General features: G+C 40.1%; 1 long non-coding RNA gene and 1 pseudogene across 3 annotated transcripts in view; one reads left to right on the top strand and one right to left on the bottom strand.

Moving 5' to 3' along the window:
- LOC118518721 (uncharacterized) overlaps positions 1 to 20,347 on the bottom strand; it is a 114,443-nt gene that overhangs the window by 84,879 nt on the left and 9,217 nt on the right. The window lies entirely within an intron of this gene.
- On the top strand, positions 13,526 to 14,623 carry LOC118518718 (hsc70-interacting protein pseudogene; annotated as a pseudogene).

Below are 20,347 nucleotides of genomic sequence, written 5' to 3'. Positions count from 1 at the left end.
AGCCATTGCTATTTCCCAGCACGGGGAATGTTGTCTTTTATCATCACACTCCTCTACTAGGACATTCTGTCCCTCTCTTCACTTGATTCACTCCAACTTATTCTTCAAGACTTACTCTTAGTTCCTCTAGAAAGTTACCCCTACCCATGCTGAGTCAGATGATTCTCTCCTGTAATGCTTTGGCAGCCATAACTAAACTTTTTCATCCTTCCCCCACTGGGCTATAATCTTTTAATTACATTTCTTCTGTAAGAGACTATGAGTTTTGCAGCTGTAGGAAGAGTATCTTATTTATTTCTGTGCCCTCACTGACTGGGGCAGGGGCTGAAACAGACTAAACCGTGGCTTGTTGAACCAAATGGCAAGGAGAAATTACTGACTAAAAAAATATAGCTGATTTCTAACTTAACTAAAATATTTATAGCTTAAGTGACTGATGAGAACAGTTTTCTGACTGTATATTCTTAGTGGGATATATTCAAGAACTAAAGAAAGCAAATAAATATTTGGTTTCGGTAGCAGTGTCATAATTCTCAAAGCATTTTGCATACTGTAGGACAGAGTGAATAAGTAAATATATTGATGCCACTGAGAAACAGGGTTTTCACTGTGGGAGAAGGAAGATATAAATATGAATGGGAGAAGGTAGGGGAAAATCAAACGTTATTAAATTTCAATTGGCCATGAACTCACGGTTTTTTTGTTTTTTTTGTTTTTTAAAGATTTTATTTATTTATTCGACCACAGAGAGAGAGACAGCGAGAACAGGAACACAAGCCGGGGGAGCGAAAGAGGGAGGAGCAGGCTTCCTGCGCAGCAGGGAGCCCGATGGGGAGCTTGATCCCAGGACTCTGGGATCATGACCTGAGCCGAAGGCAGACGCTTAACGCCTGAGCCACCCAGGCACCCCGAACTCATGGTTTTTAAAATATAGTTTTTAGTAACGATGAGCACACCTCTCTTCTCAAGCTTGGCGTCTAAGGCTGACACCTTAAATGAAAAGAAACAGGGCTCCTTATATAAATAACTAGTTCCAGATCTGGAACAATAAAATAGAAAGTGAGCCTAAAACATAAGCCTAATGGGGCAAGTCAAAAGGATACAGCTTAACAGGGCTCCTACAGAACAAATCTGGGGCAATTTGATCATCAAACAGGATAATGATGTTAATATGCTGGGAAAAAAAAAAAAAAGATCCAAGAGCCAACAGTGATTATGACAGGGCAGAGAATGAGAAAAAGAAAACTGTTCTTTACAAAAGAATACCCTAAAAAAACTAAAAATACAGAAAGGGGGATCAAATTAGAAACACATCATTTCATGAACTCTAGTGTAGTAATGGACTCAGGCAAAAATCCTCATTGATGCTGAAACTACTGAGTGACAGGTTGGGAAAAAGGACCCTCTCATGGCCACAGAGCATCACTCTAGAGATTACTTAAAAATATAATGGGAAACTATTATCTTCCAGTTGAGGTCTGTTGTCACTTTTAAAAAGTGCTCACATGTAGCATCGCGTTACCAGGACAGACCGAAATGATGTGACTCCTGATGCAATGCAGTAAGTACACATTATATATAATATATATTATAAGGATCTGTACCATCAAAATTAAAAGTCTACCTTTTGCCAAAAGTGTCCAAGTTGAATTATGAGGAACAATCAGAAAAATGGTGAATATAAAACATTTATGCAAGACACCAGGTCTGATCTCTTCATAAATGTTTTATGTCTTGGGGCACCTGGGGCTCAGTTGGTTAAGTGTCCAACTCTTGACATCAGCTCAGGTCTTGATCTCAGGGTCGGGAATTCAGGCCCCACGATGGGCTCCACACTGGGTGTGGAGCCTACCAACTAACTAACTAACTAACTAAATAAATGTTTTATGTCATGAAAAACAAAAGCATGGGTAGACTAAATTAGAGCAGATTAAAATAGACAAAATGCAATGCGTGAACTCTGATCCAATTTTAAAAACAAGTCATATTTGAGATAGGAGAAATTTAAATATGGACTATATATTCATGATATTGCATATGATATTGGTATTACATAGAAAAATGTTATTCTTAGACATGTATCATATGACCTCACTGATATGAGGAATTCTTAATCTCAGGAAACAAATGAGGGTTGCTGGAGTGGTGGGGGGTGGGAGGGATGGGGTGGCTGGGTGATGGACATTGGGGAGGGTATGTGCTATGGTGAGCACTGTGAATTGTGTAAGACTGTTGAATCACAGACCTGTACCTCTGAAATAAATAATACATTATATGTTAAAAAAAAAAAAAAAGATAGTAGGAAGGGAAAAATGAAGGGGGGGAAATCAGAGGGGGGGACAAACCAAGAGAGACTATGGACTCTGAAAAACAAACTGGGGCTTCTAGAGGGGAGGGGGTGGGGGGATGGGTTAGCCTGGTGATGGGTATTAAAGAGGGCATGTTCTGCATGGAGCACTGGGTGTTATACGCAAACAATGAATCATGGAACACTACATCAAAAACTAATGATGTAACGTATGGTGATTAACACAATAAAAATAAAAGAAAAAGAAAAATCTTATTCTTGTAAAGCTGTTCAAATGGAAAGGAAAAAAAGAGAGACAAAGGGAGGCAATCTTGCAAAATATTAACAATTGCTGAAACTTAAATGGTTTTTCATTGTACTTTTCCATAGGTTAGAAATTTTCAAATAAAAGTTGGTAAAATACTTCTAAGTTTGTACGGTTTTTGGTTTGCCATCATTTCTTTTTTTACATTTTACCTTGATTTCCTTCTTTTGCAGCTAAGTTCCTCCATTTCAGTGGCAATTCTTCCCACACTAATTGACCACCAGTTTAAGAATTATTTAGGCAATTACCTAATATCCAGAAGAGGGCAGCAGAGTAAAACTTTTCTTTAATTAAAGGATGATCTTGGTGTGTTAAACTTTGCCAGTTATCTGAAAATCAGACTTTACCTCACCTCTCTCTCATGAATAAAGCAGTTGTGTCAGTGTTCCTCTTAGAAAATTAAAAAACTCCAAAGGCTCTCACTGAGACTTCTATTTTTCCAGTCTAAAATCTAGACTCAATGTTTATTATCTGATAGGTCATTCCTATTCTCCTGTCCCCTCTGACAGTTACAACCAAGGAGAGGCTGTATCAAGACACTTGGTAACTTCTTTTCTGGTCTCCTGTTCTGAAAACCATCCTGCTCCTAGCTGGCCATCCACGTGCCCACCCATCCATCCAGCATTCATCTACCCCCCCCATCCCCGCCCCCCATCCGTCTTGGCAACCACTATTCCTCTGAGCTTCCTAAACTATTTCTACATGGTAGTGCTCTGGAACCTTCAATGACTCCCTACCACCTATACCTCAGATCTCAACATTTCCAATGGTGTGATTCTACTCTGCCTGAAAACCTAATTTCCTACTACTCCAAATGCAAATTTTTGCTTTACTCAGATTATATTTTTGCTCTGTGAACCCATTGTGTTCAATCCCATCTCTGTACCTTTGCTCATGCCCATGGTTCTCAAACTTCTTGGTCTCATAATTTGATCTGAGAGGCAGCTGAGAACCAATCGCATGGAATCTTCCAGTTGATATTCAAAGCTGCCACAACCAACAGTGTACTACAGAATTCTATGGGGCATCATTCACACTACTGTCCTAATAGATTTGTGGATTTATTACGTTCCACTAGATGGCAGTAAAGTGTCTGGAGGAAGTGGTGGCTTTTGCTAATTTAAAGACTAACAGAGATCATTTTTTTCTTCTCCTTTTTATGCAACATTTTAGGTCCTATACAGCACAAAATAACTTCCAAATACTTTGTGACTAATTTTGTCAATATGTAATATACTACTGTAATTCAAAGAACTGGCATTAACTCAATATCCAATGAAATGCCTTATCACATACTTTCCTTCTCAAAATTTTGCATCACAGTATGCGGTTCTAACACTCGATTCTAAAACATTTTTGTCCTCAGACTCCATTATACTTTTGAAGATTATCAAGAGTCCCCAAGGGGCTTTTGTTTATATGGGATATATCTACTGATATTTCCTAGATCATATGAAAACTAATGCTCTAAAATATTTATTTATTAATTCATTAAAAATAAAAACTCAAAGCCTATTACATCTTAATATAGATAACATACCTTTAAGAAAAACAGCTAATTCCCACCCCCTCCCAAGTAGTGAGAAGAACAGCATTTTTTACAGTTTTGCACAAGTATTTCCAGCTTAATAAAGGAACTGGATTCTTTTTTTTTTTTTTTAAGATTTTCTTTATTTGACAGAGAGAGAGAGAGAGAGAAAGAACACACTCATGAGAGAGTGAGCACACAAGCAGAGGGAGCAGCAGAGGGAGAGGGAGAAGCAGACTCCCCACTGAGCAAGGAGCCCTAAGCGGGACTCGATCCCAGGACCATGACCTGAGCCAAAGGCAGATGCTTAACTGACTGAGCCACCCAGGCGCCCCAAGAACTGGATTCTTGAGACAGGGGAAGATGGCAGAGTAGGAGGACCCTAGGATCACCTCGCTCCATGAATACAACTAGGTAACTATCAAGTCATCTTAAGTATGCTAGAAATCGACCTTTAGACTGACAAAACAAACTCCACAACTAAAGGTAGAGACCACATTGAAGAAGGTAGGAAGTGCAGAGACGCAGTTTGGGAGAAACAGATTGTGGCCACTGCAGTGGGGAGGGAGCTATGGTCGCAGAGAAGGACTAGAGACAAGCTAACACACAGTGGAAGGCAACGGGAAAATGAATCCCCATAGCAATTGGCTTAGAAAGCAGGAGGGCCTGAATTTCTTGAGTTCTTCCAACCAGCTGGGCTTAAAGCCTGGAGTTCTAAAGGTCAGCATGCTTGGCTCTAAGAGAGTTCCGGAGGACACTGGGGCTGCTGTAAGAGCAAAGGCAGGTCAAACACTCTGCAGACTTACAGCATGGGAACAGTGATCTGAAGAGCACCTGGGGCACACATGATGAGGTTAGTTCCTCATCTCAGAGCATATCACAGAGAGTCAGCATTCATGATGAGACTCCTCCCGGAAGAAAAGAACTCACAGACACCATTTCCCATCCTGCCCCTTAGCATAAGTACAGGGCCACCTGCAGGAACCAGCACAGACAGTTGCCACCTAACTTACACCAAGCCCCGCACCCCCACGCACTGGTGGAGCCATCCCTCCCAGTCACACCTGCCTCAGTCCCAGCATGGCAGGCCCTTCCCCCAGAAGACTGGCCCAAACCCATGCTCACACCTCATCTCCTAATGTGGTAGTTTTGGGACCCTCAGTTCTGGTGGCAGTGGTACAGCCCCAACAGGTCTCATTTCACAAGCAGACCAGAGCACACCTACTTGAAACTCACCACATTCAGGCCAGGGACCAAAGACTGCCCACAAGAGGCAAAGAGAGCCTCTGCAAACGACTGACCCGATAAAGCAGCCAGGACACAAAAGCAGAGTGCATGCAGCACACAATGGATATACTCTCAAGAGCACCAGGCCCTAGGGAACAGGTGACATTACACTGCAGGGACCTCTTCTTCATAAAGCCATTACTCTCAAGAACAGGAGACATAGCAGACTTTCCTAACACAAAGAAACAAGCACAGAGACTTAGACAAAATGAGAAGACAGAGGAATTTGTCCGAAATGAAAGAACAGAACAAGACCACACCAGGGATCTAAGTGAAAAAGAGATCAGTAATAATGCCTAATAGAGAATTTAAAGCAACAATCATAAGGATACTCCCTGGGCTTGAGAAAAGAGTATAGGACATTAGTGAGACTATTAACACAGAGATAAGGAATAACATAGAAGAGATAAATGGCTCAATAAACAAAATGAGAAACATACTTAATAGAATAAACAGCAGGCTGGAAGAAGCAGAGGAATGAATTGGTGACCTGGAAGAAAGAGTAATAAAAGTAATCAAGCTGGGGGCGCCTGGGTGGCTCAGTCGTTAAGCGTCTGCCTTCGGCTCAGGTCATGGTCCCAGAATCCTGGGATCGAGTCCCACATCGGGCTCCCTGCTCCGCGGGAAGCCTGCTTCTCCCTCTCCCGCTCCCCCTGCTTGTGTTCCTGCTCTCACTATGTCTCTCTCTGTCAAATAAATAAATAAAATCTTAAAAAAAAAAAAAAGTAATCAAGCTGAATAAAAGAGAGACAAAAGAATTATGCAAAATGAGAATAGACTTAGGGAACTCAGTGACTCCATCAAACATAGTACATTTGTTATTACAGGAGTCCTAGAAGAAGAAGGAGAAAATGGGGCAGAAAATTTATTTTAAAAAATAATAGCTGAAAACTACCTGACCTGGAAAAGGAAAGATATGCAGATGCAGGAGTCACAGAGAACCGCCAACAAAATCAACAAAAGCAGATCCACACCAAGACATATTGTAATGAAAATGGCAAAATATAGTGATAATGAAAAATATTAAAAGCAGAGAGACATGGGGCATCTGGGTGGCTCAGTCAGTTAAGCATCCAACTCTTGATTTTGGCTCAGGTCATGATGTCAGGGTCCTGGGATCGAGCCCCACATCAGGCTCCACACTCAGCATGGAGTCTGCTTTTCTGCCTCTTTCTCTCCCTCTGCCTTTCCCTGGGTGCACATGCATGCATACCCTCTCTTCTCTCTCTCTCTCAAATGAATATATAAATCTTTTTTTAAAAATAGCAGTGGGGCGCCTGGGTGACTCAGTTGGTTAAGTGTCTGCCTTCGGCTCAAGTCATGATCCCAGGGCCCTGAGATCGAGTCCTACATCAGGCTCCCTGCTCAGCAGGAGCCTGCTTCTCCCTCTCCCCCATGCTCATGTTCTCTCTCTCACTTGCGCTCTCTCTCTCCAATAAATAAATAAGATCTTTAAATAAATAAATACAGCAGTGAGACAAAAGAAGATAGTTACCTACAAAGGAAACCCCATATGGCTATTGGCAGATTTTTCAGCAGGAACTTTCCAAGCCAGAAAGGAGTGGCACGATATACTCATAGTGCTGAATGGGAGGGGCGTCTGGCTGGCTCACTAGGTAGAGCATGCAGCTCTTGATCTCAGGGTCATGAGTTTGAGTCCCACATTGAGTATAGAGATTATTTAAAAAAAAAAAAAAAGTGAAGTGCTGAATGGTAAAAACCTGCACCTCAGAATAATCTATCCAGCAAAGCTCTCATTCAAAATAGAAGGAGAGATGGAGTTTCCCAGACAAACAAAAACTAAAGGAGTCCTGCAAGAAATACTAAAGGGGACTCTTTGAGTGGAAAGGAAAGACCAAAAATGACAGTATGAACGTGTAGGAAACACAAAAGCAGTAAAAATTAATATTTCTATAAAGTATCAATCAAGGAACTCACAAAATAAAAGGATATAAAATATACCTTACACCATATACCTAAAACATAGGGAGGATCCATACTTGGATGATAATGATGATGAGATGGACCCAGAGACAGAAGAAGCTTACAAAAAGTTTTGTTTGGAATCTGAGCATAAGCAAAAACAGTAAAGCTAAATTTCAACATATCAGTTTTATAAATCAGTTATGGTGATTTAGCAGAACACAGGAAAACAAGAAAATGTGTCAAACTTATACCAAATTAAGGATGTTGAGTTATGTTACTAATGTATGCAACTTTAATTTTGTTTAACACTATCTGCCAAAATAAACTTTATTCCCTATAACTTAAAATGTGTGTGTGTGATGCGTGTATATGCATACATATGTGTGTGTGTGTATATATATATATAATAGTTTATTATGTACAGTTAATTCCACTGTTTTGGCTGTAATAATATCAATTTTGAAAAAAAAAATCCTAAGCTTGCCTCATCACTCAAACATGGCTAGATAACTACTGGATCATTCAGAAAACCCAAGAAATCGATCTGAGGACTGAAAGAGCAAACTACACAACTAGGCAGAGAGAAGAGGCCACACTGTGGAAGGTGCAGAGACGAGATCTGGGGGAGAAAAGGATTGTGGGTGTTGCAGAGGAGAAGTAGTGGTGATCATCAAGAGAGGCATGAGAGAGAAAGCGAATACACTGGAAGAGACGGTTCCCCTTCTTGGAGCACATCTGGACGAGGTGGCATTGCCTCACCAAGGACAAAAGAGCCCACAGATGCCATTACCTTCCCCTGACTCTCAGCATAGGTGCAGAGACACCAGGGTGGCTAACCTGGACACTGGCTTTTTGCTGCACTTTACTCCAAACTCCAAGCTCCTGCGCTTTGGTGCGACTGCCCTTCTGGGACAAACCTGTACCAGCCCCAGAAGAGTGAGACCCTCCCCGAGAGCACAAGTGCAGGTATGCCACATACCAGGTCCCTCTATAGTTGAGAGTTTCAAAACTCAGCCAGCCTCCCTGGGATAGAACACAGGTGCACTGTGCTGCAGGACAGGAAGACAGCCCAGAGAGGCACAGACATGGTGAAGGCAGGGATCTGAGGGAGGCCTGGGACACATGAGGGGAGACTGTTCACTCTTCTGTGAGGGTTTCCTGGACAGTGGTGGGCACAAACCCCTCTTCAGAGACAAGGGAGAGGGCTGGCGTTATTTCCCTCCCCAGGCTCTCAGTATAAACTAACACCAGTAAGCAGCACAGCACCAACAGTGGAGGCACAGGCTGCTTACGCTAAGCCCTGCCTCCTGCACTCTGCATGTGCTTCTTTACTAGGCCAAGTGTACCTGAGAACCAGAGCAGCAGGCCCCTCACCCAGAAGACCAGCCAAAGCCCCCCACATGCACCAAGTCTGCTGACCACAGAGTGCTGCAAAGCTTCAGCTCTAATGGAAAGAGCATCAGGTCTCTTTTAACAAGCAGCCCAGAGCACACCTAGTTAAAACTGACCACACTCTGGCCAAAGTGCAAACACTCCCCACTGCAGGCAAGGAGAAATTCTGCAGAGGACTGACTGGAGGAAAAGAGCAGCCAAAACACAGCAGCAGAGTACACATAGCATATACCAGAAACACTTTCTGAATCGCCAGGTCCTGGACAGTTTATGACCTTTTCTTACTAAAACCATTACTCTCAGGAGCAGGAAACATAACAGGCTTTCCTAACACAGAGAAGAAGACAAAGACCTACACAAAAATGACAAGATGGAGGAATTCATCCCCAAAAAAGAAAAGGTCATGGCCAGGGATCTAACTGAAATAGATATAAATAACATGCATGATCCAGAATTTAAAACAACAATCGTAAGGACACTAGCTGGACTTGAGAGAAGCATAGAAGACACTAGGGAGTCCCTTACCACAGAAATAAAAGACCTAAAAACTAGTCAGGCCAAAATAAAAAAAAAATGCTATAAGTGAGATGCAAAACCAACTGAATGTAATGACCACAAGAATGGAAGAAGGAGAGGAATGAATAAGTGATATAGAAGACAAAATTACTGAAAATAATGAATATGAAAAGAGAGAAAGAAAAATATTGGATCACAAATGTAGACTTAAGGAAATCAGCAACTCCATAAAGTGTAATAACATTCATATCATAGGAGTCCCAGAAGAAGAAAAGAGGGGAAAAGGGGCAGAAGGTTTACCTGAGGAAATTATAGCTGAAAACTTCCCTAATCTGGGGAAGGAAACACATATCCATATCCAGGAAGCACAGAGAACTACCATCAAAATCAACAAAAGCAGGCGAACACCAAGACATACAGTAGTAAAATTTGCAAAATACAGAGATAAGGAAAAAATCCTAAAAGCAGCAAGGGAAAAGAAATCCCTAACTTACAAAGAAAGACAAATAAGGTTAGCAGCAGATCTCTTCACAGAAACTTGGCAAGCCAGAAGAGAGTGGCAAGATATATTCAATATATTGAATGAGAAAAATATGCAGCCAAGAATACTCTATCCAGCAAGGCTGTCATTCAGAATAGAAGGAGAGAAAAAGAGTTTCCCAGACAAACAAAACTAAACCAGCCCTACAAGAAATATTAAAGGGGGGCACCTGGGTGGGGCTCAATAGGTTAAGCATCTGCCTTCGGCTCAGTCATGATCCCAGGGTCCTGGGATCAAGTCCCGTACCAGGCTCCCTGCTCAGCGGGGAACCTGCTTCTCCCTCTGCCTCTACCCTTCCCCCCCACCCGCTCTCTCTCTCTCTCTCAAAAATAAATAAAAATTTTAAAAAGCAGTATTAAAGGGGACTCTGAGTGGGCAAGAAAGACTAAAGCGAAAAAGACTAGAAAGGAACAGAGAAAATCTTCAGAAACAACTACTTAACAAGTAATACAACACACTAAATTCATACCTATCAATAATCATTCTACATTTAAATGGATAAAAAACAGGATCAGTCTATATGATGCCTACAGGAGACTAATTTTAGACCTAAAGACACCTGCAGATTGAAAGCGAGGGGATAAATGGAGAAGCATTTATCAAGCTAACGGACACCAAAAGAAAGCCGGAGTAGCCATACTTATTTCAGACAAACTAGACATTAAATCAAAGACTATAACAAGAGATGAAGAAGGGCACTGTATCATAATAAAGGGATCTGTCCTATCCAACAAGAAGATTTAACTATTGTAAATATTTATGTGCCCAACTTGGGAGGACCCAAATACATAAAAAAGTTAATAACAAACAAAGGAACTCATTGATAATAATACAATAATAGTAGGGGACTTTACAATCAGAGAAAGACAAGTATCATATGATCTCACTGATATGAGGAATTCTTAATCTCAGGAAACAAACTGAGGGTTGCTGGAGTGGTGGGGGGTGGGAGGGATGGGGTGGCTGGGTGATGGACATTGGGGAGGGTATGTGTTATGGTGAGCGCTGTGAATTGTGTAAGACTGATGAATCACAGACCTGTACCTCTGATACAAATAATACATTATATGTTAAAAAAAAAAAAGAAGAAGAAGATAGTAGGAAGGGAAAAATGAAGGGGGGGGATCGGAAGGGGAGACGAACCATGAGACTATGGACTCTGAGAAAAAAACTGAGGGTTTTAGAGGAGAGGGGGCTGGGGGGATGGGTTAGCCCAGTGATGGGTATTAAGGAGGGCACGTATTGCATGGAGCACTGGGTGTTATACGCAAACAAGGAATCATGGAACACTACATCAAAAACTAATGATGTAATGTATGGTGACTAACATAATAAAATTAAATTTAAAAAAAAGAGGAGGGGACTTTAACACCCCATTTACAGCAATGGCTATATCATCTAAGCAGAAAATCAACAAGGAAACAATGGCATTGAATGACACACTGGACCAGACGGACTTAACAGACATATTCGAAACATCTCATCCTAAAGCAGGAGAATACACATTCTTCTCGAGTGCACATGGGGCATTCTCCAGAATATTACATACTGGGTCACAAATCAGACCTCAACAAGTACAAAAAAACTGAGATTATACTGTGCACATTTTCTGACCACAATGTTATGAAACTTGAAGTCAATGACAAGAAAAAATGTGGAAAGACCACAAATACACAGAGGTTAAAGAACATCCTATGTTCTTTAAGAATGAATGGGTCAACCAGGAAATTAAAGAAGAAACTTTAAAAATAGATGGAAACAAACAGTAATGAAAACAGGAGAGTCCAAAACCTTTGGGAGGCAGCAAAAGCAGTCATAAAAGGAAAGTATATAGCAATACAGTCCTTCCTCAAGAAGCAAGAAAAATCTCAAATACACAACCTAACCTTACACCTATAGGAGCTAGAAAAAGAACAAATGAAGCCTAAAGCCAGGAGAAGGGAAATAATAAAGATTAGAGCATACATAAAAGATATAGAAACAAACAAAAACCAGTAGAACAGACCAATGAAATCAGGAGCTGGTTCTCTGAAAGAATCAATACAATTGATAACCCCCTAGCCAGTCTTACCAAAAAGAAAAGAGAAAGGTCCCAAATAGTTAAAATCATGAATGAAAAGGGAGAGATAACAACCAACACCACAGGAATACAATTATAAGAGAATATTATGAAAAATTATATGCCAACAAATTAGGCAATCTGGAAGAAATGCATAAATTCCTAGAAACATATTAACTACCAAAACTAAAAATGGAAGAAACAGAAAACTTGAACAGACCAATAGCCAGTAAAGAAATCGAATCAGTAAACAAAAGTCTCCCAACAAACAAAACTCCAGGAGCAGATGGCTTCCCAGGGGAATTCTACCAGACATTTAAAGAAGAGTTAATACCTATTCTTCCAAAATGTTCCAAAAGACAGAAATGGAAGGAAAACTTCCAAACTCTTTCTACAAGGCCAGCATTACCCTGATTCCAAAACCAGACAAAGACCCCACTAAAAAAGAGAATTACAGACTAATATCCCTGATGAAAATGGATATGAAAATTCTCAACAAAATACTAGCAAATCGAATCCCTTCATGAAAAGAATCATTCACCACAGTCAAGTGGGATTTATTCCCCGACTGCAAGGGTGATTCAATATTCGCAAATCAATCAACATGATACACCACATGAATAAAAGAAAGGGTAAGAACCACATATCCTTCCAATAGATGCAAAAAAAGCATTTGACAAAGTATAGCATCCATTCTTGATAAAAACCCTCAAAAAAGTAGGGATATAGGGGACATATCTCAACATCATAAAAGCCATATATAAAATACCCAGAGCTAATATCATTCTCAATAGGGAAAAACTGAGAGCTTTTTCTCTACAGTCAGGAACAAGACAGGGATGTCCACTCTCACCACTGTTATTTAACACAGTACTGGAAGTCCTAGCCTCAGCAATCAGACAGGAAGAAGAAATACAAGGCATCCAAATTGGCAAGGGAGAAGTCAAACCTTCACTATTTGCAGACAACATGATATACTATGAAGAAAACCTGGAAGACTCTACCAAAAAATTGCCAGCACTGATACACAAATTCAGTAAAGTTGCAGACACAAGATCAACATACAGAAGGAAAATCCAAGATGGCAGAGCAGTAGTAGACCTTAGTTTTGTCTGGTCCCAGGAATTCAGCTAGATAGCTACCAAATCATTCTGAACACCTGTGAACTCAACCAGAGAACTAAGAATTGCTGCAACTCTACAAATAGAAAAGCGACCGCTTTCTGCAATAATGACAAAACGGAAAAACTCACCTCAAAAAAGAGAACAAGAGGCAGTACTGTCAGGGACCTAATCAGTATGGATAGAAGTAAGATGTCAGAACTAAAGTTCAGAATAACAATTATAAAGGTAGTAGCTGGGCTTGAAAAAAGCATAGAAGACACTGGAGAAGCCCTTTCTGGAGGAATAAAAGAACTAAAATCTAATCAAGTCGAAATCACAAAGGCTATTAATGAGATGCAATAAAAAATGGAGGCTTTAACTGCTGGGATAAATGAGGCAGAAGAAAGAATTAGTGATATAAAAGACCAAATGATGGAGAATAAAGCTGAGAGAAAGAAATATAAATGGCCCCCTTCCACACGACCACACTGAGCTAGTACCCAGGCCTGGAATCGGGCCGCAACCTCAGCCTCGCCTGCCGCCTGCCACCGCCTCTGGACCATGGACCCCCGCAAAGTGAGCGAGCTTCAGGCCTTCGTGAAAATGTGTAAGCAGGATCCAAGCGTCTGCACACCAAGGAAATGCGCTTCCTGTGGGAGTGGGTGGAGAGCATGGGGGGTAAAATACCACCTGCCACTCATAAAACTATATCAGAAGACAATATGAAGGTAGAAAAAACAGTAAGAAGGCGGAGGAAAACATAAAGACAGATGAACCATCAGGTGAGGAAAGTGATCTAGAAATTGACAATGAAGGTGTGATTGAACCAGATACTGATGCCCCTCAACAAATGGGAGATGAAAATGTAGAGATAACTGAGGAAATGATGGATCAGGCAAATGATAAAAAAGTGGCTGCCATTGATGCCCTAAATGATGGTGAACTACAGAAAGCCATTGACTTGTTCACAGATGCCATCAAACTGAATCCTTGCTTGGCCATTCTGTATGCCAAGAGAGCCAGTGTCTTCATCAAATTACAGAAGCCAAATGCTGCCATTTGAGACTGTGACAGAGCTATTGAAATAAATCCTGATTCAGCTCAGCCTTTTAAGTGGCGAAGGAAAGCACACAGACTTCTGGGCCATTGGGAAGAAGCAGCACATGATCTTGCCCTTGCTTGTAAACTGGATTACGATGAAGATGCTAGTGCAATGCTGAAAGTAGGGGGCCCAGAAAATTGCTGAACATCGGAGAAAGTTATGAGCGAAAACGTGAAGAGCGAGAGATCAAAGAAAGAATAAAAAGGGTTAAGAAGGCTCGGGAAGAACATAAGAGAGCCCAAAGGGAGGAAGAAGCCAGACGACAATCAGGAGCTCAGTATGGCTCTTTCCCAGGTGGCTTTCCTGGGGGAATGCCTGGTAATTTTCCTGGAGGAATGCCTGGAATGGCAGGGGGGATGCCTGGAATGGCAGGAATGCCTGGGCTCAATGAAATTCTTAGTGATCCAGGGGTTCTTGCAGCCATGCAGGATCCAGAAGTTATGATGGCCTTCCAGGATGTGACCCAGAACCCAGCGAATATGTCAAAATATCAGAGCAATTCAAAGGTTATGAATCTCATCAGTAAATTGTCAGCCAAATTTGGAGGTCAAGCATAATGCCCTTCTGACAAATAAAGCCCTTGCTGAAGGAAAAGCAACGATCACCTAATGGATGTCGCAATAATATAAACCAGTGTACCTCTGACCTTCTCATGAAGAATGCTGGGGTGCTGTGAAGAGAATCCCTACCCCTCTGCCCCACATGCAGCTGAAACATTCTATAGTGGTTTGCCATTAGGGTATTCATTCAGATAATGTTTTCCTACTAGGAATTACAAACTTTAAACACTTTTTAAACCTTAAAAATATTTAAAAACATATTAAAAGGGTGTGTTAGTCCCTACATTTTTCTTTACTAATCATTTCAGTTTTTTTCCTTTGGATTAATTGGGCAAGGAAGATACTTCAGTGTGGAAGATTTATTGCTCAGTTTGAGTGAAATAAAGGTTTATTAGTGGGAGGCAAATATAACATTTAAGTAGATTAAAAAAAGAAATATAAACAACTACTGGGTCATGAGGGGAGAACTCAAAACATAAGTGATAGCATAAAGCAAAACAATATTAGAATAATTGGGATCCCAGAAGAAGAGGAAGGGGAGAGAGAGAGAGAAGGGCAGAAGGTATACTGGAGCAAATTATAGCAGAGAACTTCCCTAACCTGGGGAAGGAAACAGGCATACAAGGCCAGGAGGCACAGAGAACCCTCCTCAAAATCAATAAAAATAGGTCAACAACCAACATATAATAGTAAAACTTATGAGTCTCAGAGACAAAGAGAAAATCCTTAAAGCAGCTTGGAACAAGAGGTCCATAACCTACAATGGTAGAAACATTAGACTGGCAGCAGACCTATCCACAGAGACCTGGCAGGCCAGAAAGGACTGGCATGATATATTCAGGGTGCTAAATAAGAAAAATACGCAGCCAAGAATACTTTATGCAGCAAGGATGTCATTCAAAATAGAAGGAGAGATAAAAAGCTTCCAGGACAAAGAGAAACTAAAAGAATTTGTGATCACTAAACCAACCCTGCAAGAAATATTAAAGGGGATCCTTTAAGAGAAAAGACAGCCCAAAAGTAACACAGACCAGAAAGGAATAGAGACAATTTACAGAAACAGTGACTTTCCAGGAAATACAGTGGCACTAAATTCATATCTTTCAGTAGTTACTCTGAATGTAAATGGGTTAAATGCCCCAATCAAAAGACACAGGTATCAGATTAGATAAAAAAGCAAGACCAATCGATATGCTGTCTGCAAGAGACTCATTTTAGGCCCAAAGACACCTCCAGATTGAAAGTGAGGGGGGTGGAAAACCATTTACCATGCTAATGGACATCAAAAGAAAGCCGGGGTAGCAATCCTTATATCAGACAACTTAGATTTTAAACCAAAGACTGTAATAAGAGATGAGGAAGGACACTGTATCATAATTAAAGGGTCTATCCAACAAGAAGATCTAACAATTCTAAATATTGATGCCCCTACCATGGAAGCAGCCAATTATATAAACCAATTAATAACAAAATTAAAGAAACACATTGATAATAATGCAATACTAGTAAGGGACTTTAACACCCTACTCACTGCAATGGACAGATCATCTAAGCAGAAGATCAACAAGGAAACAAGGGCTTTGAATGACACAATGGACCAGATGGACTTCACAGATACATTCAGAGCATTCCATCCTAAAGTAACCGAATACACATTCTTCTCAAGTGCACATGGAACATTCTCCAGAATAGATCACATACTGGGTCACAAATCAGGTCTCAAGCAGTACCAAAGATTGGAATCATTCCCTGCATATTTTCAGACCACAAAGCTTTGAAACTGGAACTCAATCACAAGGGGAAATTTGGAAAAAAACCTCAAATACATGGAGGCTAAAGAACATCCTACTAAAGAATGAATGGGTCAACCAGGAAATTAAAAAAGAATTTAAAAAATTCATGGAAACAAATGAAAATGAAAACACAACTGTTCAAAACCTTTGAGATGTACCAAAGGAGGTCCTAAGACAGAAGAATATAACAATACAAGCCTTAAGAAACAAGAAAGGTCTCAAATACATAAACTAACCTTATACCTAAAGGAGCTGGAGAAAGAACAGAAAATAAAGCCTAAACCCAGCAGAAGAGAAATAATAAAGATTAGAGCAAAAATCAATGAAACAGAAACCAAAAGAACAGTAGAACAGATCAACAAAACTAGAAGCTGGTTCTTTGAAAGAATTAATAAGATCGATAAAGTCCTACCCAGACTTACCAGAAAGAAAAGAGAAAGTACTCCAATAAGTAAAATCATGAATGAAAGAGGAGAGGTCACAACCAACACCGAAGAAATACAAACAATTATAAGAACATAATATGAGTAAACTAATGCCAACAAACTGGGCAATCTGGAAGAAATGGATGTATTCCTGGAAACTTATAAACTACCAAAACCGAAACAGAAAGAAATAGAAAACCTGAACAGACCCATAACCAGCAAGGAAATTGAAGCAGTAATCAAAAATCTCCCAACAAACAAGTGTCCAGGGCCATTTGGCTTCCCTGGGGAACTCTACCAAACATTAAGAATTAATACCTATTCTTCTGAAGCTGTTTCAAAAAATAGAAATGGAAGGAAAACTCCCAAACTTGTTCTATAAGGCCAGCATTACCTTGATCCCAAAACCAGACAAAGACCCCACCAAAAAGGAGAATTATAGACCAATATCCCTGATGAACATGGATGCCAAAATTCTCACCAAGATACTAGCTAATAGGACCCAAAAGTACATTAAAAAGATTATTCACCAGGACCAAGTAGGACTTATTCCTGGGCTGTAAGCGTGGTTCAACATCTGCAAATCAATCAATGTGATACACTATATTAATAAGAAAAAGGACAAGAACCATATGATCCTCTCAGGAGATGCAGAAAAAGCACTGGACAAAGTACTGTATCCTTTCTTGATTAGAACTCTTCACAGTGTAGGGACAGAGGGTACATACCTCAAATCATAAAAGCCATCTATAAAAAACCCACAGTGAATATCATTCTCAATGGGGAAAAACTGAGAGCTTTTCCCCTAAGGTCGGGAACATGGCAGGGATGTCCACTATCATCATGGTTGTTCAATACAGTACTAGAAGTCCTAGCCTCAGACTAACCAATCAGACAACACAAAAAAATAAAAGGCATCAGAATCAGCAAAGAAGTCAAACTCTCACTCTTTGCAGATGACATGATACTCTATGTGGAAAACCCAAAAGACTCCACCCCAAAATTGCTAGAACTCACACAGGAATTCAGCAAAGTGGCAGGATATAAAATCAATGCACAGAAATCAGCTGCATTTCTATACACTAAAAATGAGACAGAAGAAAGAGAAATTAAGGAATTGATCCCATTTACAATTGTACCCAAAACCATAAGATACCTAGGAATAAAGCTAACCAAAGAGGCAAAGGATCTGTACTCAGAAAACTATAGAATACACATGAAAGAAATCGAGGAAGACACAAAGAAATGGAAAAACAGTCTATGTTCATGGACTGGAAGAACAAATATTGTGAAAATGTCTATGCTACCCAAAGCAATCTACACATTCAGTACAATCCCTATCAAAATACCCATCAACTTTTTTTACAGAGCTGGAATAAATAATCCTAAAATTTCTATGGAACCAAAAAAGAACCCGAATAGCCAGAGGAATGTTGAAAAAGAAAAGCAAAGCTGGTGGCATCACAATCCCGGGCTTCAAGCTCTATTACAAAGTCGTAACCATCAAGACGGTATGGTACTGGCACAAAAACAGACACACAGGTCAATGCAACAGAAAAGAAAACCCAGAAATGGACCCTCAACTTTATGGTCAACTGATCTTGAACAAATTAGGAAAGAATATCCAATGAAAAAAAGACAAGTCTCTTGAACAAATGGTGTTGGGAAAATTGGACAGCCACATGCAAAAGAATGAAACTGGACCATTTCCTTACACCATAAACAAAAATAGGCTCAAAATAGATGAAAGACTTAAATGTGAGATAGGAATCCATCAAAATCCTAGAGGAGAACACAGGCCTCAGCCACAGCAACTTCTTCCTAGACACATCTCCAAAGGCAAGGGAAACAAAGGTAAAAATGAACTACTGGGACTTATCAAGATAAAAAGCGTTTGCAAAGGAAACAGTTGACAAAACCAAAAGACAACCGACAGAATGGGAGAAGATATTTGCAAATGTCTTATCAGATAAAGGGCTAGTATCCAAAATCTATAAAGAACTTATCAAACTCAACACCCAAAGAACAAATAATCCAATCAAGAAATGGGCAGAAGACATGAACAGACATTTCTCCAGAGACATACAAATGGCCAACAGATCTATGGAAAAATGCTCAACATCCCTAGGCATCAGGGAAATACAAATCAAAACCACAATGAGATACGACCTCACACTGGTCAGCATGGTTAAAATTAACAATTCAGGAAACGACAGATGTTGGCAAGGATGCGGAGAAAGGGGAACCCTCCTACATCGTTGGTGGGAATGCAAGCTGGTGCAGCCACTCTGGAAAACAGTATGGAGGTTCCTCAAAAAGTTGAAAATAGAGCTACCTATGACCCAGCAATTGCACTACTGGGTATTTACCCCAAAGATACAAATGTAGTGATCCGAAGGGGCACATGCACCCCAATATTTATAGCAGCAATGTCCACAATAGCCAAACTATGGAAAGAGCCCAGATGTCCATAGACAGATGTATGGATAAAGAAGATGTAATATGTATGTGTATATATACACAAACACACACACACACACACACACACATATACATACACACATACATACATATACATACACACAATGGAATACAACTCAGCCATCAAAAAATGAAATCTTGCCATTTGCAATGGCATGGATGGAACTAGAGGGTACTATGCTAAGCAAAACAAGTCAGAGGAAGACAATAATCATATGATCTCACTCATATGTGGAATTTAAGAAACAAAACAGAGGATCATAGGGGAAGAGAGAAAAAAATAAAACAAGATGAAATCATAGAGGGAGACAAAGCATAAGAGACTCTTAATCATAGGAACAAATTGAGGGTTGCTGGAGGGGAGGGAATAGGAGGATGGGATAACAGGGTGGTGAACATTAAAGAGGGTTCGTGATATAATGAGCACTGGGTATTATCACTGACCTCTACCTCTGAAACTAATAATGCATTATATGTTAATTAACTGAATTTAAATTTAAAAAAAGAACACAGTAAGACTTGTATAGATGGGGAAATTTTAATCATATTTCCCCCACCCTCTCCAAAGGGTAGAATAACTAAATGGATTTTGAGACAATGAATCTAGGAAGAAACTATTTGCCATGCTTAAAGTTTAGATGTGAAAAACTTTTGTATTCATCATTAAAGAAAAACTGACAAACCAAAACAACCCAAAACAACAACAAAAACCAAAATCAATATATAGAAATATTGCATTTCCATACACCAGTAATGAAGCAGCAGAAAGAGAAATCAAGGAATCAATCCCATTTACAATTACACCAAAAACCGTAAGATACCTAGGAATAAACCTAACCAAAGAGGTAAAGGATCTGTACTCTGAAAACTATAGAACATTTGTGAAAGAAATTGAAGAGGACACAAAGAAATGGAAAAACATTCTATGCCATTGATTGGAAGAACAAATGTTGTTAAATTGTCTATACTACCCAAAGCAATCCACACATTTTATGCAATCCCTATCAAAATACCACCAACAT

This window comes from Halichoerus grypus, chromosome 2, assembly GCF_964656455.1.
Source record: "Halichoerus grypus chromosome 2, mHalGry1.hap1.1, whole genome shotgun sequence".
Classification (NCBI taxonomy): Eukaryota; Metazoa; Chordata; class Mammalia; order Carnivora; family Phocidae; genus Halichoerus; species Halichoerus grypus.
The sequence above is the reverse complement of the archived record's forward strand: the minus strand, read 5'-3'. Positions and strand labels throughout refer to the sequence as shown.